Below are 19,636 nucleotides of genomic sequence, written 5' to 3'. Positions count from 1 at the left end.
CTGTCTGACACACATCAGGGAGGACATGTGCTGGATGAGAAGGAAAAGGCCACACCAAGGTGAGCAAAGATTGAACAGACAGTAAGAGCTCAGGATCAAGAGTGGACATGACCAAGCCTTAGAAGAAATTGGAAGGAGCTGGGGTCTTGGGTGAAGTGGAAGGGGGAGATAATTGGTCCATCTTGACCATTTGGGATATTTAAAGTACAGGTATGCTTGGAGGCAGAGGTCAAAGCTGATTATCTTGTCCAGAGTAATTTACTGGTCTCTTTGACAGGGTGCATCAGAAACTGGTGCACTCAGAACCTGAGGCATATATCCATTCCCAATGGAATGTGCCAGGGGTGCAGAAAGGCTGGGAGGATGGATGGACAGTGATCTGGTGGGGAGAAAAGTTTTAGGTCCCAAAGCATTAGTTCCTTTCTTCCTAAATCTCTGAACCAATGGCATGAGAGGGGACACATTTCTAAAGAGAGTCTCAAGGCCTCAGACGGCTAGCCCTTGCCTGCATCTCTCTGGAGGCTCATAAAAATGCTCAAACACTGACAAGGAGTTCCCCCAAATGTCCATTTCCGTATCTCATGCTGAGAGTGAGAAGAAGAAGCTATGACGTGCCTAGGACCAGGCAGGCTTGCTATGCAGTCACTACGCAGAGGCACCAGCACACCCATTGCCTATGACTGGAATTGGTTCCTAGCGGCAAGGCATCTGTTCTAACTGGTACCAGGGCCTATGCTGTACCAGTTGCTGAACATTCTGAATATATTCCTGGATGTGGTGATGCATCATTGACTCTTTAAAATGCCTCCTATCCAGAGGAGTTCTCTCCCAAGAGCTTTCTCTTTGACCTGTAAGTGGCTTAGGCTTACAACAAGTCACTCTCCATCCACAGAAGTGGGTTAAGGGGCAGGAACAGAGGAAGTTCAGCAAAGGCTGCTCAAGTCCCTTCTCCCCAGCTACTGTGTCTGTGCACAGGTGTGCAGAGTTGTCTCCTATCTGATCACCATGTCTACTGAGTTCCAAACTGAGCTGTCAGCCCTGCTGGATCTAAAAGGCTGCAGCAGACATTGTATAGACAGGGGAAAAAACAATCCTCACCTTCCTGCTGCCATGTATTATGAACAACTTGGGTCCTCTCCCCAGATCCTGAGCTATGACCCTGGTTTATAGAGTTTTGTTGTCATTGGCTTCTCTCCTATCCTGAACCTTCTCTGGCAGCTCCATGCCAACTTGGGGCTCCAAGAACCCAGACGCTGCCTTATTCCTTCTTCAAAAACAAACAATAAAAATGAGAGCAATATATGAGCACATCCTTGGAGATGAGCTTCTCAGCTGGGGAGAGGTGAGCTCAGAAACCATAGGGGAGCTCCAGGCCCTCTGTAGAATCTGCACTCTCCTCAGGACAATGGGTGGACCTCAGAGGAAACCAGAAAGCCCCAATTGTCCCATTGAAGCTATTGATTGTGTTCGCTCCATCATTTGCTGCCTTCTAACACCCCTTCCCTTCCTACTTGCCGTGCATTTTGAACCTCCTTTGGAAGGCAGCATGCAATTTTGTAATTAATACCCTACCATTATCCTTCACAGCCTTCCCCCTCTGCGGCCATGTAGCACAACATGTCCAAGCCCCTGGCCAGGGCCATTCTATGGCTGAGGAAAGAGAATATTTTCTCCTGTCTTCTGATCCAGGCTATAAACCTCTCTCCTTTTTATACATATAGAATTTTCCCAGGCCAGTAACCCAGGCCCGAAATTCTCTCCTGATCTAGTCTTGTGCTGGGAAGCTTGGAATTCTTCTCATGATGGCGCTGGACCCCTTTCTTGTCCTAGACGTTGGAGCCTCCAAGTTATCATTCTGTAGAATCCTAAGAGAGAAAGATGTATAAAAGTCCACCAGCTGTAGTTGTCCTTCCTCCCAGCATTGCAGGTCCACTGTCCTTACCATTTATGTGCCACAGCCACTGGTGCAAACATATCTACCAAAAGCAGTCGCTGGCCCCTAAGACACAGGGATATTCTCTCTCCTGTCTATCCCCTTCTGCTGCTTTTCACGTGGACAGAAGCTAGAAAATTCCTATAACTTTCTGTCCCCAAAGGCTCTGGGTCAGATTTTACTGAAGAGGGACTCTCTGCTGCTTGCCACTTTTGTGTCTAGGAAGTGGGTCTCTCGAATCTGCCCCCCACCCCTCCACCCGGCCGGGAACGGCCACTCATTCTGCTACCTCCCAGAATGTTTAGGACAAGGCCAGAAGTAGAGAGAAATACTCCATACTGTGCTTACACCTGAGTTGATATTTCCTCTTCCCAGAATGGGAGGAGGGAGTGATTACACCCAAAACAGATCCTTAATCTAGTCCATCATGCCAAGAGCCAACACAGAACCATGTTTGTATACCTCATTGAACTACTGAAATTCCAGCACTCAAGACAGCTGTGTCCTCATGTGGTTTCCCCTTTCTATAAATCAATAAGTACCTCAGGCTGGGTCCCAGTGCAGAGCTGTCCTCAAGTTTGGGTCGAGTAGAAAAACTCAGAATTTGTTCAGTCATGTGCTTGTACAATGTGATGCTTCTATGTTTTAATATGTATGTGCTATGCACAAACCATATCATGTTCCAGCGGAAAGTAAAAGGTCTTTTTATACGTTCCTCTAAACTGTTTGACTCCACCTCTCCTATTAAACCTCACAATGAATCTCTGGCTTGTGGTTGGTTTTCACCTTGATTCTTTCTCATCTGTCAAGGAGGAAGGCAAAGGAAAACAAAAAGCATTGATTTATGGTGCTGTCCATATTATAGATTCATGGTGCTGTGGATTACGAAGGCAGGGAGAAATCATGTGAGTCACTTAGTCCAACTGCCAGCTCCAAAGAGGAAGGAAGCTACCATAGACCATAGTGAGGCAGCAGCCCTCTTCCTCTTCCACCTTGGTTAAAGCAAGATATCCACATTTCTGTAACTATACCATTTACTTATTCACTTATTCACCCATCAAGAAATCTTTATTGAACACCTCATCTCTGTGCTGCATTCGGTGGAGTTTTGGGATATGTGAGTGAATGAGGTAGACTCAGTTCTCACTCTCTCACAAACTTGCATTAAAAAAAAAATTACCCAAGATTATGTTAAAATGTAGATTCCCTAGCCACACTTGCAGAGATACTGATCCAGATGCCTGGGTGGGGCTTAGGAGTTTACCTTTGTAACGTACACCCCAGGTGATTCTGACATTGAGAAGCCCTAGTCTAGTAGAATGACTGGAATTGTAGACTATTTGAGCTAAGAGAAACTGTATAAATATAAAAAAAAATCTTTTCATAAATTAAAAGAGAAAGACCAGGGAGCTTAAGTTTCTCACCCAGGATCACAAAGCCAGATAAGAACCCATGACTGCCAAGCTTATTCTCTCATGTTCCACACACCCCTTCCTGCACACCCCCATCATCACACGTGTAATCTCCCAACCATGCTCCTCATCACGTCACTCCCTCTCATACCCCTCTTCTATTCCTCATGCAGTCTCTGGGAGAGACTAAAGTGTGCCTTCAGTTGAGCAATGCTGGGTTCTGAATAAATCTATGTACTTTTGGAAGAGCTGCCTGGTCCTGTGGCCCCTGTGCCTCATTCTTATATTTACCCACACAACTAATATTTCTAAAATCCTACTATGTGCCTTGGAATATCACTGTGGCAAATTATATGTGGGCTTATATACTGGCAAGGAAGACAGACATTAAACAAATAATCACAGCAAATATGATGGAGAGACAAAGTCCAGGTGTACAAAGTCTAGGTATGGGGGCACAGAACAGGATCCTGAGCTCATCTGGGTGAGTAAGGGCATCCATTCCAGAGAAAGGTGAGCTTTGAGGGGTACCAGCCAGATTTGGGGCAAGTGGGGGGAAGGGAGGGCACAGCCAGTGTTTGAAGGTACAGGTGGAAGCCCAAAGGAAGAACAAGACACCTTGGAGGACCTGAACCAGGGCCAGGTGGGTCAGGTATACGGAGTGAGGGAGGGGTGAGATGGGGCTCAAGCCAGGCCATTCTGAGTTGAGAAGTTCCTCTGCTGGTATCTGTGTCCATCATCAAGGGCTTGAGGTCCAGGGCAATGGTTCTGAACATAGGCAAAGGGACGTTGCAACCTCATTTTACAAATAATGCTTGACCAGGATGGCTGCTTCCTCTCCTTTCCTCAGGTTTTAAGAGAAAGTGCCAAAAGTGCCTAGAAAAGCTAATACCTGGTATTGAACTTTTGTTGTGAAAACAATGTCCCAGGAGTACTCTGGAATCTTCCACACCCAGTCAAAACTTCTATGCCATATTCTCCTAAAGTCTCCTACAACAAGAAATCATGCTCAGAGTAAAAACTTCTAGATCTGCAAAATCCTCAGTTGACAAATGTATTTAGTAGGAAATAAATGCGTATTTTTTAAAGATTTCAACATAAAACTTTGGGCACTCCTCTGAGAGAGTTTAAAGTTCCGTTTTTTAAAAAATCAGCCAACCAAAATATTCCACTCCTTGGACATTCCTTCTAAGGTTGCCCTGAAGCAGAGAAGGGAGTCTATTCATGGTGGCCCTTTGAAAAGCTGAAGAGTCACTTGACTGGCCAGTTGTAGTGTTTATTATAAATATCAGTGATTAATCATTACTTATTTCTATAAGGAACACTAAAGCCCTCCTATCTGGTTTTGGGGGCCACTCTCCATCTAACAAGCCAGTATATGTCTCCATGAGACAAGGCTACTTGCAGTTCCAAGGGACCACAGGGCTGTTCTCCCTCTTGGAGAGGTGCACAGAGTGCCCATCTCAGTCAGTTCAGGCTACCTTCACAAGATATCACAGACTGGAGGATTAAACAACAGATACATTCCTTCTCACCATTCTGGAGTCTGGAAGTCCAAGGTCAAGGATCAGCCGGGTCAGTTCTGCTGAGGCCTCTCCTTCTAGCCTATAGACAGCCACCTTCTTTTTGTGTCCTCACGTTACCTTTCCTCTGAGTGTGGACATGGAGAGAGAGAGCTCTCTGGTGTCTCTCCCTCTCTTTATAAGGACATCACTCCTATCAGATTCTGATCTGCCCTCATTTAACTTGAATCACCTCCCTAAAAGGCTCTATCTCCAAATACTCTCACATTAGGGATTTAGGACTCCAACATGGGAATTTTGGAGGTACATTCAGTCCATAACAGTGCCCCACTGCCCTCTGGAGAAGTCTGGCCTCAGACATGATGTCATTCTAACAACATTCCAGGAAGGAAATTGTCAGTCAGTCCATTTAACAGACTCCCAGGGGGTCTGCTCTAATCACAAGTAGCCCTCATGTGGGGGCTCTATTCTTTTGAGGAGTTACCTCTAAGGTAATGGTTCACAACTGGGGATGATTTTGACCTGTAGGGGGGAACTTGTAGGGGACACTTGACAATATCAGGAGACATTTTTGATTGTCACACCCGGGTGTGCAGAGTGTGTAGAACTACTGACATTTCATGAGTAGTGGCCAGGGATGCTGCTTACCATTGGGCAATGTACAGGACATCCTCCTAACAGAAAGAATGATCCAGTCCCTAATATCAATAGTGCTGAGATTGAGATACCTGCTCTAAAGTATAGCACACCTCTCATTTGTCCTGATATTCTTAAACTAACCCTCATCAAAGACCCATGTTAGGAAGGAAAGGCTGGAAGAGAAGCTTTGGATGCCATTTTCAACCCTTACACCCAGACCCAATCTCCAGGAGGTCCTTGTAAGAATGTAATCGGGGGGCACCCGGGTGGCTCAGTCGGTTAAGTGTCCGACTCTTGATTTTGGCTCAGGTCATGGTCTCAGGGTCATGGGATTGAGCCCTGTGTCAGGCTCCATGCTCTGCATGGAGTCTGCTTGAGATTCTCTCCTTCTCCATGTGTCCCCTCCTCCTGGACATGTGATCTCTCTCTCTCCCTCAGTCAAATAAATAAAATCTTTAGAAGAAGAGGAAGAAAAAGGAGGAAGAAAAGGAGAATGTGATCAGAGCAGTGGATTTTCACGACTTGTCCAGAGAGTACGGTGGGCAGATGGACACTGAGAAACCTTACACTTGGGTGTCAGGTTCACATTTCTGGATCAGCAGAGTGGCATGAGGGGCAGGTCACTAGGATCAAGGGGAAGGAACTCAACGTGCCCTTACTCTTCTTTCTTACCATCGTCCTGCATCCTCTCGCACCTGGACCAGGGCTCTACATCCAGGCCCTAGCCCCATGACAACCAAGCAGGGCTTTTCTTCAGAACTTCAGCCATTAATTGTTTTTACATATGTAGTCTTAATTTCTTCATTTTTTTCAAAGATCACAGTTGATTTTCATTTCCTCAAGGTTATACAATAAAACCATGTTCATAGTAAAAAATGCAGAAAACTCAGGAAATTAAAAAATTACTTTCATCACTCATAATCTCATTCCCCGAAGACCACTGCTGTTAAGATTTTGTTGTATTCCCCTTCAGTATTTCATATGTAAAACAAATGTAGTATGTGGTACCTGCACATGATGAGATGTTGCTGCAAACAATTTTACTTCTATCTCTCCCTGGCCCTTTAAGTTTGATCCATGGAGCTAACATCCTTGGAGGAAAACTCACGTACTTGCAAGGCTTTTCTGACCGCTCGGGGCTAATACAAAGCCATGGGCATTTTGAGTTGCAAAAGCAACTTTTTTTTCAAGTTTTCTTTTTTCATTTAAGTTGCAAAACAGAGCCACAATTCAGAAATTATAACACCAGAATAATCTGCACTTTGGTCTTCATTCAAAGGAAAGACTTCTTCCCCCAACCCCAGCTGGGGCTGCTGCAGGTATGCAAGAAGGTATGGTCATGGCCAGTTTCTTTTCACTTCCTTGGGCACCTCCTCAGAAACTTGCTAGCCGTTGTTAATGACCGTTTTGGGGTGCAGAAGGGAGGCCAGAAGGAGGAACAGTAAGGTGACCAGCAACATTCTCACCTGAGTGGCCCTATTATAAATTGGCTTTGTGTTCTCTGGACCTGGTAAATGCCTAAAACCCCCTTTCTTTCTCTCTCTCTCAACCTCTTTCTCAATCTCATTCTCTCTCAATGCCTATCTCTTTCTCTCATTAGGGACTGCTTTAGATTTTTCAGGGACTGTCCATCTCTGGAGAATTCCTGCCTATAACATTCACAACCCAGGGAGTTCATCTTTTGGAGGGAGGAGTGGGGAATTTGTCTACTCCCTTTCCATCCCCTTAGAAGGCCAACAGTCCACCTGCAGCTTCTTTCTGCCATAACCCTTTACCTCTCCAGGAAGCTGTATGGAACAAGCTCTGAGTCATCCCCTCTCCCATATGTGACGCACACCCAGTCGTTGGGAAATACAGAGACAATCCCAACCCTTATAAACTCCAGAGCAGAAGCAACCTGCCCTTCACCCTTACTACAGGAGCAGCACGGAACCCTCCTTTCTCCTGCCTTGGAGATTTTCCAGGCAGACTCATACAGTATCCATCATGTCCCTCAACTTTGGGGATACATATCCAGCCTTCTGTGGGATCTCACCAACTGGCTAAGGCACTACAGGCCCTCTTAAAGAGTCCTCTAAAAAGTCTCCTCCTCAAAAACCACTTCTCAAAAACCTTATTTTCTGACCCTTGATATGGATGAATCCCATGAATTCTTGATCCTATGGCCCTCCGATATTCTTTGGCCCTTCTCCATTCTTCTTCATCCAACTCTGCCTCATCCTTCTCCAGGGTGAGCTGTGGGTTCACTCTAATCTCCAACAGGAAAATAACATATCTCAAAGTTTTTATGGTCTTTTATTCATTTTTAATTGGGAACAACCAGAAAAACAACAATTACAAATAAATTTAAAAATAAGTAACCTATAACTCTTGATTAAAAATATTTTAAACCCATAGACAACAATTAGGAGGGTGGAGAGAGAGAGATAGCAAAATTTGGAAGAGAATAATAGGAAATAACACTAATTATGTTTTTGCCCTCTTTACAGATCTAAATATATGTTTCCCTTTATAGAATGTGTTTTGTTTCTTGACTTGTTAATAAAACTTTGGGAAACTAAAGATGTAATTATTTTATAAAGAAGAACAAAAAATATTTAGCAGAAAAAAGCCACTTCTTCATGTTTTCCAAATTGTTGAAAAACTTGAAAAGTTAAAACTTTTCAAAAATGTGTTCTTTTTCTAAATTTCTGATTTTGCTCCCACACTTCAAATTGTTGTTTACTTTTTTGGCTAAGCACATTTCAATTATTTTATACTTTGGCTCCGTTTTCCCTAGGGGTCCTTACACAAAACACCTGTCTCCCGGAAGGAAGTCAGGACAACCATTATTAGACCCTTTGGTACTGCCCCCTTGTGGTTGTTTGCTTAATAATGATTATTTCATCCCTAGATTTCATCCCTTAGATGTTGAGGAAAGATCCCCTGAATGCCAGTTGTGAGTTGGGACTTGGATGCTAATTTTAGAAATGAATGGATCATAGTTTTGCCTAGAAAGAGCTCACGGTCCTGAGTGGAGGACAGTCAACTGCCCAGTTAATGCTGCTCTAAGTCAGAATCCACCTGAAGTCTCAGAGGCAGAAGTGACTCACTGGAGTGGACGGGATGGGAAGACTCATGGAGGAAGGGCTACTGGGGCTGGGGCTACAAGAATGAAAGGCACATGGAGAAAAGGAAGGAATATTCTAGGCTAAGAAGAGCCTGAGCACAGGCCCCTGCCAAGATATAAAACACAAGCTAAGTTCAGCTTAGTGTGGGGTTAGAGTATGGAGTTGGGTAGCAGATGGGTGGGAGGTTCAAATGTTGGATGTGTCATTCAAGAGCATGATCTTAGGTGAGTTGTTGAAGCCTCAGTTTCCTCCTCTATGGCAATGGGGACAATAACAGTGCCTATCTCATACAGTCCTTGTCAAAATTAAATAGAATCATGTACATATAGTACTTTGTACGGTGCTTGACCTACGTCAGGGTTCAGTAAATGGTAGCTGCTAGAGGCAAGTAGTTAGGGTGCTTTAGAGTGTGGGTGGCATGGATGGGTGTGGAGGGGAATATAAGTTGGAACCAGAGCTTGAATGTCAAGCTCAGGAGCTCAAAATTATCTTGTAGACAGTGGTTGCTCCGCTGCAGGTTTTTACAAGAGAAGTGGTGTGATGAGATCCTATTTTAAGAGAAGACTTCCTTACAAGGATAAAAGATTGGAAGCAAGGAAGCTACTAGTTCATTTATTAAACAAATATTTGCTTAAAACGTACTAGCTTTAAATAAACATGCTGGTACTTGTGAAGATCAGTAAACTGGAGATGGTGGGTTCCTGTCTATTGGGAGCTTTCATTTCAGTGGAAACTAGACCGTCTGCTAAGTCACCACAGCCATATTACACGTCCTGGGGGGCTGGCAAGGAAACACACACGGGGCTAAATGGAGAAGAACACTGGGGACCTGGGTCACTTAACTGTTCTGTGCCTCAGTTTCTTCATCCCTTAAATGCCACCAATAACCCTGCCCTGCCTGCTATGCAGTCTGTGTGTAGATTCACATGAGAAGATGTCCTGGAAAGAGTTTCATGGAGTGAAAATCACTACAGAAGGACGATGTGCTCGTTCTTTTCCTGCTGATGACAGGTTCTTGGTGAGATCTTTGAGACCTATGCCCCAGGATTCCCTGCGGTTGCTTCATCTATTCCTCCTTAGCCATTCCACACGCAAGACAGGTCTGGTTCTCCTTTCCCGTGTCCCTGGTCCTGCTTCTTAGCATCATATGGAGAGACAAAGGCAGGCAAGGGGAGGAAAGGAAGGAATGGAGGGAGGAAATATTCCTGTTAAGTGCCAGACCTGTTATATCAGTGGTTACCAATGGGAGCACCAGGACAACCTGGGAGAGTGTTTTGTTGTCACATGATTGTGGATGCACCAAGCATTCGTGAGCAGAGGCCACAGCATAGAGACATCTGCAACAAGCAGGACAGTCCCTCTTTGTAAAGAATTGTCCCACACTCTGCTCAACTGTAAAATGTCATGCAAGTGAAACACCTGTTAATATATCTGAGCCTGGAATCAAACTCTATTTTATGTAAAGCAAAAAGTGTTTTCCCACCAGTTTCATACACACTGAACTCTCCAGCAAATGTGTGAGTCCAGGAAGGACTGCACTTTGTTTTGCTCAGAAATTTCCAAGGGCAGTTCACCATGTTGGAAAATCTTCTCACAATGGTGCTGCTGGTGGTACTGAGTTATCAGTACAGCTGTGTTTGTGACTCCCACATTCACAGTCATTCTCTCTCTCTGTGCGTTTACACAGGTAGACTTATTTAACCGTTACTTCAAATGTCAGAAAGGACGTAATTTTTTATTAAACATTTTTTTGCTACTCTGAGATCCAATTTATCCATTGCAACTACATATGAGGAACTGAATTCTTCATTGGGCCTGTTAATTTAGTTGTGTTTGAACACTTAAATATTGAAATACAGAGTATTTTAAGTTACTTTCCTTTCATTTCTCCTGCAGTTAAGGCATTCTAGTGATGTTCTTAAAGTGGTGTGTGTAAATTATATTAACTATGAATTTCACTTTAAGATAATAAACAGGCAGGATGCCTAGGTGGCTCAGTTGGTTAAGCATCTGCCTTCAGCTCAGGTCATGATCTCAGGGTCCTGGGATCAAGTTCGCGGGGAGCCTCCTTCTCCCTCTGCCTGCCATTCCCCCTGCTTGTGCTCTTTCTCTCTGATAAATAAATAAAATCTAAAAAAAATTTTTTTTAAATAAGATAGTAAACATGGTGTTATAAAATATTTGCTATGAAATGTGCTGCTTCATGCGACAGGGTAGAGAGCTACTGTGTTGGTTCATTTAACAAGAGCAGGTGAAGATAAAGCTCCTGGAATCCCCTGGTGACATATCACTAGGGCATATTGAGAACTGTCTCTCCTTACCCCTTGCCTCCCTGGTCTTGTGGCTTCCTTGTAAGGTCTGTCTGGGCAGCTACTCTGTCTGGTCTGATTTTAGCAGGCTGGAGCACCCTACAGGAAGGACCAGGGCGAGGATGTCCTCACAGTTGCCCATAAAAATTCACACTGTGTCCAAAACCCCACACTAAGCCATTATGCTCCTAGGATGTGATTGGGAACAGGAAAAGCCCCCAAATTACAAAGCATGAGCACTGTCCTCTGATGGTTCTTCCAGCATAGGGCTGTCGCAGTCAGGGACCTGAGCTGAGTCGCCTGGGCTAAATTTAAGTCCCCCAGGGACCCTCCCCCATCTGGATCCCTCTGGTGATCTGTCCTTTGCCCTGGGAGTTCCAAGTAGCAGAAAGATGCTGTATTTATAGAGCATCCTTCTTAGAAGAGCTCCAGGCTCTTTTGGGACATTAGCTCATTGCACCAGGGGTAGAGGGAGGAGAGAGAGAGCTGGACGCTGTGTTCTTCTCTCCCGTTAAGGCAGAGGAATGAGCCCCACTTTAGAGGCTCCCTGCGTCCAGTGAGACCTTAACTGGGTCAAGTTAACCTCCCCCTGGTGGCCAGCACTACTCTCCTGGCCCCTGTGGCCTGGATGTTGAGCAGCAAGAAGCTGGAGCTTCACCTCGATTTTTCATGTCCTGAGCGACCCTGACATGAGCGAGCTGCGTATCAGCAAACAAAAGTACAGATGCCAGTTAAAATTGGATTTCAGATAAACAGCGAATAATGTTATAGTATAAGTATGCCCTCCAGAGCTCTTTTCTGGACACGGCAGGATCTCTGTCTGGATTATTTCTTTAACTGTGGTAAAATAGACAAAACATAGAATTTTTTTTTTAAGATTTTATTTATTTGACAGAGATAGCCAGCGAGAGAGGGAACACAAGCAGGGGGAGTGGGAGAGGAAGAAGCAGGCTCACAGCGGAGGAGCCTGATGTGGGACTCGATCCCAGATCGCCAGGATCACGCCCTGAGCCGAAGGCAGACGCTCAACCGCTATGCCACCCAGGTTCCCCAAAACATAGAATTTTTTAACTCTACATTTAAGTTGCATGAAATACACTCACGTTGTGCAGCCACCACCACCATCCATCCCCAGATTTTCATCTTCTGCGTCTTCTCAAATGGAAACTCTGTACCCGCTACACACTAACTCCTCGTCCCTCCTTCACCCCAGCCATTAGTCTACACTTTCTGTCTCCATGAACTTGACTCTTCCAGTACACCTCATATAGGTGGACATACCATACTTGTCCTTTGTGTCTGGCATTTTTCATTCAGCATAATGTCATCAAGGGTCATCTGTATTGTGGCACCAGACTGCATTCTTAAGCCCCTCCCCGTCCCTCCAAGCTTCCTCTTCCCACAACTTACTCTCATCTGGGACCCAAAGTATCCTCTCACACACTTCCATGGGGGGCGAGGATGCAGACTTAGCTTGACACCATACGTTAAGTTGTATAAACTTTATTTTCAGATACCCAGTCTCTGTCACTGTGCAACTTTGCCTACTCTGAATGTAGGGTTCCCATATTTGGCAAATAGAAGCACAGATGTCAGTTAAAATTGACATTGACTTTCAGATAAACAATGAATAATGTTATAGTAAAAGCATGCCACCATGCAATATTTGGATCATACTCACACTTAAAAATAATTTGTTCTTTACCTGCAGTTCAAGTCTAACTGAGAATCTTGTGTTTTACCTGATAACTCGGTCCTCAGACCCCTCCACGTCTGTGGGAAACCCCATGCCTTCCTACTCTTCCTTCCCCATATCAGTCATCTATATCTACAGGTGTAAACAATATGAATCTAAGTGAAAAGAACATGACATTTATACTCAGCAGACCTCATCTGAATCTCAGGTCCACACCCAGCTGATAGAAAATCAGTTGGTCTTTCTGAGCTTCTTTTACCTCATCTGAAGTGCAGACCCACTTGTGGGTCTGAAGTGAACCCAGTTGTGGGTTTAAGAATCAAGTGACACAGCATATGTGAATTTCCTTACATGTGTTACTTATTTCTTTGCTCTAACTGTGGGGTTATCTGCAAGGAAGCAAGGATGCCTTTGAGATGTCTCCTACACCATCATTGTCTGACAACATCCACATGAAAGACCCGGAACAAGAGCCAACTAGCTGGGTCCAGTCAACTGCAGAACTATGAGATGTGTTAATATAATGACTGTGCTTTTTAAGCCAGTAAGTTTGGGGATCATTTTCTTTTTCTTTTTGCAGCAGTAGTTACTGGAATAAGTGGGAACAACACATACAAAGATCCTGTGGCAGGAGAGTGACTATAGGGGGAAGACACAAGGTGACATGCCTCATTTTGGTCTTTTTACATATGAAGAGCCAGTCCTCTCAAGTCCTATACCCAACCCAATATCTCTTCCCTTCTCTACATCCTTCCCTTAAACCTGCTCTTCTTCTTGAATACAGTCTCTTCTGGCTAGTGGTGGCGCCACCCCTTGGCTGCTGAAGCCAGTCATCTGTGATTCCCCTCATGCCTCTCATTGTAATAAGAGCCACCATGGTAAAGCACCCACTGTGTGTTGGGCATTGTGCATGCATGGTAAAGCACCCACTGTGTGTTGGGCATTGTGCATACATGGTAGAGCACTCACGGTGTGTCAGGCATTGTGCATTCTTAATTTTCATAACATCTCTCTAAGGTGGGCACATTCTCCATTGACTGATGAGGGTTCTGGGGGACACATGTGAGGGAACTGGCCTGTGCTCACACAAGTAAAGAGGCAGAACCAGGATGCAAACCCAGGACTGTCTGACTCAGAGTCCAGGCTCTTACCTAGTGTGCACTACTGCTTGGTCAAACTGGTAAATTCACAGTGCCACTGCCATGCCTCGTCATGCCTCTCATGGGTGTTGGGGATGGTGGCAATCATTATCCAGCTTGTTTTTCAGCCATCTCTGTTTTCTGAATTTACCCTCATGTTGCCGCTAGAATGAGATTTCTTGGCTTACATCTATAGAATAAGATCTAGACTCCGTTTACAAGCCCTTCACTGTCTAACCTTTGCAGACTTTCCATACCCTCCTCCATTCACCTCTTCCAGTGTCACAAGGAACTCCATGTCACCCATACTTGCCCCTTCTGAGTCTCTACCTATTGCAAGAGCTGATCCTCTTCCTAGAATGCCCTTTCCCATCCAATGCAATTTTCACAACCCAGCTCAAGCATCACCCCCAGTGGAAACCTTCTCCCCTCACAGCCCCTAGTACACTCCCTTCATTCCCTGCACACATTCCTCATGCTGCACCATTATTACACCAGACCTTGCCAACTTCCCCCACTTGCTGGTTGCTCCTGGATGGCAGAGAGAGATTTATGAGTCATCTCTGTATCCCAACCCCAACCCGTCCCTGCTGGCACACAATACATGTTCACTAAAAAAGTTGCATTGAAAGTATAAATGAACAAGTGAGTATGCTTTGAGTATATGGGATGGGCTAGAAAAGTCATTAGAAAATCAGTGGTATTGTCGAGTGCACAGAGTGAGCCCTTTCTTCTTTGTTGAGAGAGTAAAACAATCATGAATGAGGCAGATGAATGGCATCTATTACTAACCAAGCTCTGGGTCTTGGACCATGGGTAAGAGGGCCACCAGGTTTTCTAGTCCAGCCAGCAAACAACCAGTAGTTCTGAGACCCCTTTGGCTTCCTGCTGTGATGGCACTCAGGGGAGAGATCCCTTCCCCCATGTGCCCTCATTTCCTCCCTCCTCTCACAGGGGCTGTGAGTAATAGGAAAGGAAGCTTATGGGGAAAGCCCTACACAGCTGATGAAATGCTAGTAAATGGCCACATATGGCTGGCCAGCCCACAAGATAAACATCAGGCCAAGTGCGTGATTCCTGTCACCTTTAGTCCCGTGCTGTGATTTATCGTAAGCATCTCTCTTTCAGCCAACAGTTCTAGGAATCAGGCGGAACACTGAATCCTCGGGCTGCAAGGAACCTACAGAGGCCAACAACCTTATATCTTCCCTTGAAACAGCATGCCCCAAGTACTTGCTTGGTTCTTAAATGTCTTCAGGACATTACTCATAGCTGCCAAGGGACACCTGTTCTGGAAGTTTCTCAAGTGAGGGAGTTTACCCACAACCAGTATCTTTTTACATTCAGCTCAGTCTCCACCAGGTCATTTTCTGACTCTGTGTTACTCTATGCTCAGCATGGTGCTCAGGCCCCAAGGGAGGTCTCCAGGATGGGTAATGCACTGCCCCCTGCCCTTAGGAGAAGTGGAGAGTTCAAGGGCTGAGACATAGTTTCTAGAAATGAACCCCTGGAGCCAAATTCTGGCTTTACCACATCCTACCTACAGGATCTTGGGCAACTCACTTAACCTCTCTGAGATTCAGTTTCCCTATCTGTAAAATGAATGTGATCTTTAGTACTTTCTTCATAGGTCTGTTCTATGAATTAAACTAGTAAATGCACCCAAAGTTCTTAGCACAGCCTGGTATGGAATAAAGAGTCCATACATGTCAGCTACAGTTACAGCACTTTGAGGGACTCAGACATGCACCACAAGCCATTACTAATATAAGCAGCGTAATGATGTCCTTTCATATATATTCTACATTATGGCATGCTTTTTACAATTAACCTCATTCAATAAAACAACAAATAGAATGAGAGGTGATCGAGGCAATTATTTGCTGCTAGAATTAAATGTTTGGAGCTGAGAGTAACCTTAGAATCAATCTAATACAGATGCACTATTTTTCAGAGAAGAAAAAATATGTTGAAGTAACTTGCCCACACCACACATCTCAGTAATAGCAAAAGCTGGAACTAGATCCTTGGTCTCCTCCCCACGTAATGTCCGTTCTCCTACGTCATTAGCATACATGCACAACCACAGCAGAGAAGAAAAGATGAGGAAATTTCACCGGGAGAAATCTGTCTGCTTGTTCCTTCCTTGGTGGGAGTAGAAACACAGGATGAGGTGGTCCAGGGCTGGGGAGACACGCAAGTCAGGTGGAAAACCAGCAAAGTTCACAAGTCTAGTTTTGGTACTGCCCTATCGAGCTGATTTTTGCTGAAATTAATTCTTAAAATTTAAAAAATGTCAAGGCTGAAATGCTTAGAGGGAGTGCTTGGAGAGCTCTCATCTGGGCATAAGTGTTGAATGAATGTGGAAAATTAATTAATCAGGAGGGAGTATTCAGTGTTGTGGTTGATTCTTTCTTTTCTTTTCTTTTTCTTTTTTTAAGATTTTATTTTTTAAGCAATCTCTACACTCAATTTGAAGCTTGAACTCAACTCCAAGATCAGGAGTTGCATGCTCCACGGACTGAGCCAGCCAGGTGCTCCATGGTTGATTCTTTCTCTGGAATCTGGAACCTAGAATATTTATCCATCTACTCACTTTTTCATTAATCGTAACTCATATGCTGTGTCTTCATAAAGGTCTATCTCTGGGGCGCCTTGGGTGGTGCAGTCAGTTAAGTGTCCGACTCTTGGTTTTGGCTCAGGTGGTGATTTCACAGTCATGATCTCAGGGTTGTGAGGTTGAGCCCCATGTCAGGCTCCAGGCTCAGCACTCAGCACAGAGTCTGCGTAGGACTCACTCTCCCTCTCCCTCTGCCCCTCCCCTCTCTCAATAAATAAATAAATAAATCTTTTTTAAAAAAAGGATCTAGCTCTGGGCTGGGCACAGTAGGGAGAAGTACAAAATTGAAGCCAAACCCTCAAGGGTTGCCAAGGTAGCTTTTCTCCTGCTCTGATATTGTCATCGTTGTCCCAGTGAAGGGAGCAAGGGTCCTCCTTCTGTACTGACATGGGCATTATGATTTCACTCATATGTGGAATTTAAGAAACAAAACAGATGAACATAGGGGACAGAAAAATAGAGAAAGAAAGAGAAAAGGAAGCAAAGTATAAGAGACTCTTAACTATAGAGAACAAACTGAGGATTGATGGAAGGAGGTGGGTGGGGGATGGGCTATATGGGTGATGGGTATCAAGGAAGGCACTTGTGATGAGCACTGGTGTTATATGTAAGTGATGAATCACTAAATTTTACAGCTGAAACCAATTTTACTCTATGTGTTAACTAACTAGAATTTAAATAAAAACTTGAAATTAAAAAAACAAACAAACAGTTGAGGGGTGCCTGGGTGGTTCAGTCAGTTAAGCATCTACCTTCAGCTCAGGTCATGATCTCAGGGTCCTGGGATCGAGCCCCATGTCAGGCTCCCTGCTCAGTGGGAAGTCTGCTTCTCCCTCTTGCTCTACCCTTCCACCCCGCTCATGCTCTGTATGTCTCTCTCTCCTCTCTCAATAAATAAATAAAATTAAAAAAAAAAAGTTGACCTGGCACAGCACTTTTATAAAAAGCAGGCATCCAGTAAAGATTGTTGGGTGGATACATGATTGGATGGACTAGAGAATTATTCCTGAAGGTTCCCTGTTTGCTTGGCTAACAAGTGAATTACCAAATCTTTTTAAAGCTGAGTATGCTTTCCTGCGCATGCCCCTCCCCAGACTCACAAGAAGCGTATTCATGTGTACATCCCGCATGTAAAAAAGAACTTAGGCACCAGATGCCCCAGGTTTAAATTGAGGCCCTCCAAATTTTTTTAAAAAAGCATCCTCGTCCATCCTCAGTTCTACAACATTTCTACACGATCCCTTCAGAGTTCCTTACAAACTAGAAGGAATAATTGCAATACACAGTCAGCTATCCATTGGTCAGAGCGCTAAAATCTGAATGTTACTGCTACATGAGACCACAGAGATCATCTGGGTCTGAGGTTATCAACGGGGCAACACATGAGATTCTTGTGGGGCTTTTACAGGATGCCGATGCTTAGGTTCCACATGAGTCATTCCCTCCTGAATCATTTGTCTGAGGTACAGGCTGGGCGGTTCTAGTCTACAACTACCAGGTGATACAATGTACACCTGGGTAGAAGAGAAACAATCTCTGCTGGCCCCCTCCTTTTACAGGTGACAAAATTGAGGCCCAGAGGGGATATATAATTTATGATCATTTCTAACTAACTATATGGGGACTACACTGCTTTTTAGACCTCATAAGAAATACATCTGGTTTCCATGTGTGAGCCTCTGAGGAGTGTCCTGGTGCTGCCCCCAATATTCCCTATAATTCTCATAATGAGCTTAAACTTCCTCTTTGAACTTAAAGCAGTGCCGGCACCCTCCTTCCCTTTCACTATTTTCCTCTCCATGCAGCCTCAAGCTAAATACTACCCTTAATCTTCTAGAGCCCTCTGCAAGTGGAGGGGAGGAAAGAATTAGCACCAGTCATAATTTAATAAATGCAAATAAATTGCAAGCGTTCAACATATCCCATCTTCACTGGTACAACAAATTCCATCCCAAGTGTCAAAGGTTGCAGCGAAGTGTGGTCTACAATTGCTTAGTTCAACATTTGAGGCTTTCTTAGGAGTCAGTACAGATGGTTACATGATATTTACACTTGACTATTCTTCTTAAGATGACCAGGATGACCAAATCTCTCAGAAAATGGTTAAATTGGTGGGTTATGCACAGAAGACAACTTCTTTTTTTTTTTTAAAGATTTTATTTATTTATTCGACAGAGATAGAGACAGCCAGCGAGAGAGGAAACACAAGCAGGGGAAGTGGGAGAGGAAGAAGCAGGCTCATAGCGGAGGAGCCTGATGTGGGGCTCGATCCCATAACGCCGGGATCACGCCCTGAGCCGAAGGCAGATGCTTAACCGCTGTGCCACCCAGGCACCCCCAGAAGACAACTTCTTGAACAATCTGAACTAAACCCAACAGCCCATGTTAACCAAACTCTAACAAAATGACTTTCTTTCACTCAGACCTCACTAAATTAAATGAACTGGTTCTCTTTGTTGGTCTCGATCATGTTTATTTCCGTAGAAAACCTCTTCACATCAGGAGATGTGTGCTCTAAAGAGTAACCGCTAGGATTTTCTTAAAGCATTCCCAAACTTTTGCACACAAGATTCCTCAAGTTTCTACTTTTCCATATGACCCATATCAGCCTCTCCTCATTAGCACAGAAATAGAGAATTTATAACTAGTCAAGCTTCTCAGTGTGACATTCAAGGCCTCCGGATATTGTCTCTCTTTGCTTCAATCCTCATGATTTAGGCCCTTCCGGACTTCCAAAGATTCTTGGAATCTGAACCATACTCTGGGGTACACTGCTGACGAGTAGGGGTGGGAAGAGAAGGAGAAATTTGGGGTAAGGGAAAGCGTGGGTGGTCTGCAGGCCACCTGGCCTCTGCACCTTTGCATGGTTCCGTTTCCCAGGACAATTGTATCTGTGCCTGGACAAAAACATTTTCTGAGAAATGATCATCATTGCTGTCCTCCTTCCTGGACCAACTTTGGCAAATGCTAGCCGGAAACAAGTCTTTTCTACTCTTTACCGGAATGGTATCCTTGTTGCTGTTTCTGGAATTCCCATGCTATTGATGCCTTGTCCTCTCCTTACCATAAAGAAAGGAGAGTCTCACTCATTAGACTGCATCCACTCATTTAGTCCATTCATGTAGTAAACATTCATTATGTGCCTTCTGTCTGCTCAGGCCAGTGTCATACTGCGGAGGGAATATAGTTACTGTAGAATGAGAATTAATAGAAATATGACCTATCCTCTAATGGTGATCAGCCTCAACCAGGAAG

This window comes from Ursus maritimus, unplaced genomic scaffold (assembly GCF_017311325.1).
Source record: "Ursus maritimus isolate PB19 unplaced genomic scaffold, ASM1731132v1 scaffold_26, whole genome shotgun sequence".
NCBI lineage: Eukaryota > Metazoa > Chordata > Mammalia > Carnivora > Ursidae > Ursus > Ursus maritimus.
The sequence above is the reverse complement of the archived record's forward strand: the minus strand, read 5'-3'. Positions refer to the sequence as shown.